Below are 7,617 nucleotides of genomic sequence, written 5' to 3' on the forward strand. Positions count from 1 at the left end.
AGTTTAGATGAAAAGAGAGAGCCTCTTTTTCATGTTCCACTGGTCATTCCTTAGAGGCAACCTGCTGTGGAATGGATTCAGAGATGAGACAGTCACATGTGAGTATTTCTGGGGTATAGTTGGCTGTCTTCATGCAGGCATCCTTTTAAGACTTTTCAAACATTTTAAAGCATTTCCCCCAGCACTCTCAAACATCTCTTGGTGTTTCTTGAAGATCGAAGACAGAGGACTGCTCATGACAGGCAAGGCCTGCCCATTTGTTCTTGTGCCAGCTGAGACATCAAAAACGAATGGGAAGAGCTCAGGCTTGTCAAAATTAACATGCCAAAAAGGGAACAGGCTATGTCTGAAGTTGCCAGACCATGGGTGCCTCTAAGACAGGGATCAGCAAAGTTTTTCCGCAGGGGGCTGGTCCACTGTCCCTCAGACCTTGTGGGGGGGGGGGCGGACTATATTTTGAAGAAGAAAAAAAGAACGAATTCCTATATGCCCCACAAATGACCCAGAGATGCATTTTAAATGAAAGGACACATTCTACTCATGTAAAAACACACTGATTCCTGGACCGTCTGCAGGCCGGATTTAGAAGGCAATTGGGCCGGATCCAGCCCCCGGGCCTTAGTTTGCCTACCCATGCTCTAAGACTAGCCCAAGATGCAGCAATTAAACCCATGGACCATCTTCCACCACTTCATCTCAATGGCAGGGAAATACCTCACCTGTTCCATTTCTGCATGTCAGGCAGGGCCCTTACAAAAGAAAGAAAAAGGAAGGAAGGAGGTTAGCCATCTTTATTAGCAGCATTTGATTTACCAGGAAGTAAACTTCCTCTGAATGGTAGGACTTACTTCTGATGAAGCATATTAACACAGATCATGAAACTTCTGTGAACATCATTAATGCGGTATAAAAAGTGAAAGAGAACAGTTGTTTTATACTCAGAACACACATTTTCAACAGTGTGCATTTTTCATTCAATTTACAAATGCAGGATGGAGGCGGCGGGGTGTGTGTGTGATTTAAGTGACATTTCGGAATGAATGTCTCTATATCTTCACCCGTGTGATATTTATATTTATAAGTATGTATCGGTGGTGTGCGGTGACATTTTTCATAGGGGAACAGTTAGGGCCAGAGGCACTAGCTTGCAAAGGCGTTTTTTTGGGGGGGGGAGGATGACGTTGTTCCCTTGAGCATTGCGCCTCCTTCCCTAAGCTGGGCAGAAGCTTTGGGAAGGAGGCACCTCTTGCCCAATGACTGCGCACCACTGTTTAGTAGGGCTTTCCCTATAGTCTATGCCACCATTTCATAGAATCATAGAATTGTAGAGTTGGAAGGGGCCACTGGGGACCTCTAGTTCAACCCCTGTGCAATGCAGGAATCTTTTGCTCAACGTGGCGCTGGAACTCACAGCCCTGAGATTAAGAGCCTCATGCTCTTACTGACTGAGCTATTTTGGCCAAGCCACGCCCACCTGCCTGACCTTTGCCATCAAGCATGACTTGCTTCTGATTACAGTGGTACCTCAGGTTAAGTCCTTAATTCGTTCCGGAGGTCCGTTCTTAACCTGAAACTGTTCTTACCCTGAAGCACCACTTTAGCTAATGGGGCTTCCTGCTGCTGCCGCGCCACCGGAGCACGATTTCTGTTCTCATCCTGAAGCAAAGTTCTTAACCCGAGGTAATATTTCTGGGTTAGCGGAGTCTGTAACCTGAAGCGTATGTAACCCGAGGTACCACTGTACCTGCTCTTGTTATGAACTCATGCTAGTTAGGGTACAGAATCAAGAAGTTTAAAAGCTGCCAGCAGAGAGAATAAACAGCTTTTGAAGAATAACATTTAGCAATTTCCTTAAAACCCTTTTATTTAATTAAAATGCACTCAAGCTAGGATTGCACTTAGAAACACACACACACATTCCTGTGCCTTGAAACAGCTGCACAAGGATGGGGACACTCAGTGCTATTTTTCTAGAAAAAGAGGTGCCGGAACCCACCAGAAACACCTCCCTTGTTCTCTTAGAAGGGCAATGGCACCCACCTGGGGTGTGCCAGAACTGAGTTCCAGTGAGTTCTGGCTGGGAAAAAAAGCCCTGGGGACACTCAACCCATCACCGTTACGTAAAATAGCACCTGTTAGGATTTCAGGTTGTTGTACAGTTGTAAAAGACACAAGTGCTTGGCACAATCTCTTTAAACACTTGTGCCTTCTCAGTGTTTCCTCCCTGCCCCCTTGCAAACTCTGGCTGGTCATGATAATAAAGACAGCAGAACTAATTGCATGCAAACAAGAACAGACTGGCATCAAAAGGTAACTGTGGCCTGGCTAGTCACTGGGGAAGGAAATGGGAAGCTTTTGATAAGGGCTTGGGTGCTGAAAGCGGAGATTTGCCGCTAGTCTGCAGGAGGGAGAGAACAAGGGGCTTGGTTAAAATTTAGCTTAGCCTTTTAGATGTGTTACAAGTAAGCATCAGATCCTGGTTTCTGTTGGCACAGGACCATTTGGCGCTAAGCAACGCTGCAAACTAGAGTTTACACTGTCCCCTTTTCTAAATCCGAGTGCTGTAGCTCAGTGGTACAGCACCTGGTTTGCATGCAGATGGTCCCAGGTTGAATCTCCAGGTAGGACTGATTGAGACTCCTGCCTGAAACCATACAGAGCCACTGTCAGTCAGTGTTGAGAATTCTGAGCTTGATGAACCAATGGGCTGATTGGCAGCCTCCTATATAAACTCATTTAATGCAGGGATACTGAATGTGTGACTCTTCTATTGTGGGACTACAGTCCCCATCATCCCTGGCCATTGGCCATGCTGGCTGGGGGGCTGATAGGAGTTCCAACAACACTTGGAGGGCAAAGAATGACCCATCCTTGGTTGAAATTGTATCTTGAGCCAGAGAGGAAAGTTTTCATTTTCTTTGTGTTGCTTATTTTAATATTGCATTTTTACCTCACCTTTCCTTCAAGGAGCTTAAGGTGGCATACATGGTTCTCTTCCTCCCCATTTTATCTTCACAACAACCCTATGAGGTAGGTTAGGCTGAGAGACTGTGACTGGTGTAAGATCATTCAGTGAGCTTCGTGACTGAGTGGGAATTCAAACCCTGGTCTCCCACAACAAGCCCAGCACTCTATTATTCTTATTTTTTCTAATTGAAGTTGCTCAATTTTTTATTTTACAAAAAGTAAACGGAACGCAACTTACAAATACTGGCTTCTCACCATGTACCTATCTGTTGTGGGGCTGCCAGCTGGCCAGAAAATAAAGTCTGGCCTGTTCTTGTCTCTTGCTGTTGAAAACCAACCTTAGCTTGCAAGGAAGAACAGATGGTTGATCTGCAGAAATCATCCGCAGTGGGATTCAACATGACTACCTGCAGCTCAGGAGTGGCCCAAGCCATTTTGCTGCCTGAAGTAATGGGCAACAGGGTGCATTTCCCATGCCGTGCACAAAATCTGATTAGACTGGTAGTTGAATGTTACTCCACAATTGGTGATTGAACAAAGTCCTCTACCACACCCTTGGACAGCAAGCAAGCTTAGGGGCTGCAGAGCAGAACACAGGGCACACATTTCTAACCACTTTCCACCCCTTGAAATTTGCCACCTGAGGCAGCTACAGCATGTTGCCTCACGGAAGGGCCAGCCCAGTAATTAAAGGGACAACAGCAGAAGCCAATGCAAAGGTTGTAAGTCCTATGCAAGCAGGCTGCTAGATGACCCTTCTTCTAACAGGCAGAAAGTAGCGGTAGTTGGGTGTTCTGTACCTATAAAACAATATTAAGAGACAGCATGTAAAGGGGGAAATGCTTACCTATCAGGGCATTACCTTCCTAAGAAAAACAATTGCTGAATATTTTCCTGTTGCACAGCTGTAAGAAGCCTATGAGCTCTTACGTGGGGCAGGGAGGAAATCCCAACTTTCTTCATGGCTGCTGCCCATTGGGACTGGTGGAGTGGAAGGCAGGAAGCCCAAACAGTAAGTAGAGTCACAGCCAATGAGAAGCAGAGTCCATCAGTTCCAGTTTTCTCCCCATCTTCCTAAATCTATACATACACATTAAGTGTACTGGAAGAAGCAAAGATCACCAGTGCCGAAGCAATGATTCTTCAACATCAACTTTGTTGGACTGGTCATGTTGTTTGGATGTCTGATTATCGTCTTCCAAAGCAACTACTCTATTCCAAACTTAAAAATAGAAAAAAGTAATTCCTGGTGGTCAACAAAGGAGGTTTAAAGACTCTCTCAAGGCAAATCTAAAAAAAAATCTAGTATAAACACTGACACCTGGGAAACACTGATCTGTGAGCACTCCAGTTGGAGAACAGCCTTTACCGAAGGTGTCGTGGACTTTGAAGATGCTCGAACTCAGGATGAAAGGGAGAAATGAGCTAAGAGGAAGGCACATTTGGCAAACCCTCACCATGATCAACTCCTGCCTGGAAACCTATGTCCCCACTGTGGAAGGACGTGTGGATCCAGAATTGGCTTCCACAGTCACTTACAGACTCACTGTTAAGACCATGTTCATGGAAAACAATCTTACTTGGCTATGAGTGATCACCCAGGAAGAAGAAGACTGAACACAAAGAGAAGGCTGTAGTGCTTCCAGCAAGCCCCCCTTTGCTAGCAGTCCTTACAAACTGTGCAGGCATCAAAGATGCCCCGGGAGGAGGCTACAGAGGCTGCTAGAATGCCTTCTGATCACAGTCATCCTTTGATCACAAAGGGTGCTGGTCAGGCCAGAAGCAAAAGTACACAGTGTGCATTAGCATGAATTGAAGACTCAAAACAATTAGCCAAATATGGTTGCCAGTGCTGCTTTCTCCCTACATGGCAGGTAGGCCAGCTCTGGCAGGGATGCTTCAGATACATTATCTTGGCTGGAAATCATAAGTACACCAGGCCTGACTCACTGTACCCATTTGCTGGCAGGTCTTGGTTTCCATTTCAGAATGGGGGTGGAGAGAAGGAGACGAGCGGGTGGGAGAGTTGCCAGTTTGTTTACTGCCCTCTGCATCATCTTTGTTTGCAAGGGATAAACAGGCAGTGATCATGCTTTTTTCCATGCTGCTGAGGGTAGGCGGTGGGAAATCTTCACTGGTTAATTCCTGAATACCCTGTGTTCAAGGCACAAGCTCACTTTTTCTTTGACCTAAGTACAGTGGTGCCCCACAAGACGAATGCCTCGCAAGACGGAAAACCCGCTAGACGAAAGGGTTTTCCGTTTCTGAGTTGCTTCGCAAGATGATTTTCCCTATGGGCTTGCTTCGCAAGACGAAACGTCTTGCTAGTCTTGCGATTCCCCCCCCCCCCGCTTCCCCCCTTTTTTCTAAGTCGCTAAGCAGCTAATAGCCTTTTAGCAGCTTAGCCGCTAATCCTTTAATAGCCGCTAAGCCGCTAAACCGCTAATAGCACTAATCCGCTTAGCCGCTAATAGGGTTGCTTCGCAAGACGAAAAAACCACTAGACGAAGAGAATCACAGAACAGATTCTTTTCGTCTTGCGAGGCACCACTGTATGTGGTCAGCCTCAAGGTATTTTCTGAAACTTTATTCAGGAGTAGCATGCCTATGTTGTAAAATGCTTTTTGAAATTTTAAGGAAGATGTTGTAGCAATTGCTGCTACAGAATCGTTTGGGACCCTCCTGCGGTTGGGGATTCCCAAACCTGTCCCTTGTAATCTGACCCAAATAGTGCCTCTGATTAACACTCCTGATTTCTGATGCCAGCACAATACAAGCCTACTGAAATTGCACCAAAAATTTGTGCAAAGTTCAGTTGGCAGGAAAATCCTCACTGCCTCATCCTATCCAGGTTTACTCAGAATAGGAGGAGGTCCTGTTGAATTCAGCGGGGCCTACTCCTTAGTAAGTGTACATAGGATTAAAGCCTTAAGCAATACCTAAAAAGATATGAACTGGAGGGTAGGCGAGAGATTTGCACATATGTATTTGATAAGGAGGGATGCATCTTGCTGATCAGAAGGTCGGCGGTTCAAATCCCCGCAACGCGGTGAGCTCCCGTTGCTCAGTCCCTGCTCCTGCCAACCTAGCAGTTCAAAAGCATGTCAAAGTGCAAGGAGATAAATAGGTACCGCTCTGGCGGGAAGGTAAACAGCATTTCTGTGCGCTGCTCTGGTTCTCCAGAAGCGGCTTAGTCATGCTGGCCACATGACCCGGAAGCTGTACGCCGGGTCCCTCGGCCAATAAAACGAGATGAGCGCCGCAACCCCAGAGTCGGTCATGACTGGACCTAATGGTCAGGGGTCCCTTTACCTTTACTATTTGATAAGGAGAGCCTGTAGATTCAGACAAATGCCCACACTCTTCATTGTGTGTTGTGAACCCAGTGTCATTCTTTTTTTCAGAAGCAGATCTGTGAGCTGTGGGGGTGGGGGATGGGGGAAACAGCTGCTTCTAACAAGTTATGTTTCATGTCCGATGCACAGTAACTTCAAATGCCACTGTATACTGAGGCAAGTGTTTGCTTCAATCTATCTGTGAGTGTACATCTCACACCAATGCACAGTGCGAGTCTTTAGTGTAATCCATTGACTCATTTAAAATTGGCAGTGTCAACCCTTGATAGATAAACGAGGCTACCTCTCCCTGTTATGCCGTGAAGAGGAGAGTTAAATTGCCACAAGTGTTTAAATTGCCTTGGCCTACAAACCCGGGAGTAAGTACAATTGAACCCTGTGACATCTGAGAAGAAATATACTGGATTGCAATGCTAATTTTGTAGTGCCAGGTTTTATTCTTCTTTCTTTGCAACTGTTCTGGGATTTGCAAAAGAAGGGCCTTGCTCTGGAATCAATTACTCCAAAGGCCACCTTGTTTAGCATTTCCCCCCCTAAAAGTTGCTAGCTGGATGCTCCAGTGTCTGGCCTTTGGAGGCTGCCTGCCTCTATAGCTGAAGATTCTAGTGGCAGTTTAGCTATGTGAAACATTCCATCAGTTCATTGTCTCTAGAGAGTAATCAATGAGAATTTAATTGTCTGAAAGGGCTCCTAGTAAAATCAAGCAGCAGGTACATAGGCACAGTTTTTAACAAATGTGCTTACAGAAACTGCAGGTGACGAAAACCACAATAGAGGCATTTCCTCTTCTTTCATACATAGGAAGAAAGCCTCTTCTAAGATGATGCCTGTTATATATATCTGCATCTTATAAAACAGGGATAGTGAGCCTTTTCCCAATCCCACAGGTTGTTGAGAAAAAAGTGCTTGGAGTGGCATATCCCTTTAACTGAGTAGCAGCCCTAATTCATAATTATGGATAGACCTGGATTCCATTAATCTAAGCTTTTTCAGAACGGCAACCCAAGTTGGTGGCCACCACTATACCTTGTGGCAGTAAGTTCCATAGGTTAATGGCCTAGCATGTGAAGAAATGCTTCCTTTTGGTAGTCCCGAGCCTACAGTCAATCAGCATCAGTGTGTGACTTCAAGTTAGAAATATGAGAGGAGGAAAATACATCTCCAGCTACACCATTCATAATGTTGTAATACTATGCTGCAAATGTATAATGAATTTAGCCCCCCTCCCCCCCTATAGTTTTAAAAACATTTTCTTAACTAATAGTGGCCTGCATTGGGGGCTGCTTCCTGTTGC

Source organism: Podarcis muralis, chromosome Z (genome assembly GCF_964188315.1).
Source record: "Podarcis muralis chromosome Z, rPodMur119.hap1.1, whole genome shotgun sequence".
In the NCBI taxonomy this organism is placed as follows: Eukaryota; Metazoa; Chordata; class Lepidosauria; order Squamata; family Lacertidae; genus Podarcis; species Podarcis muralis.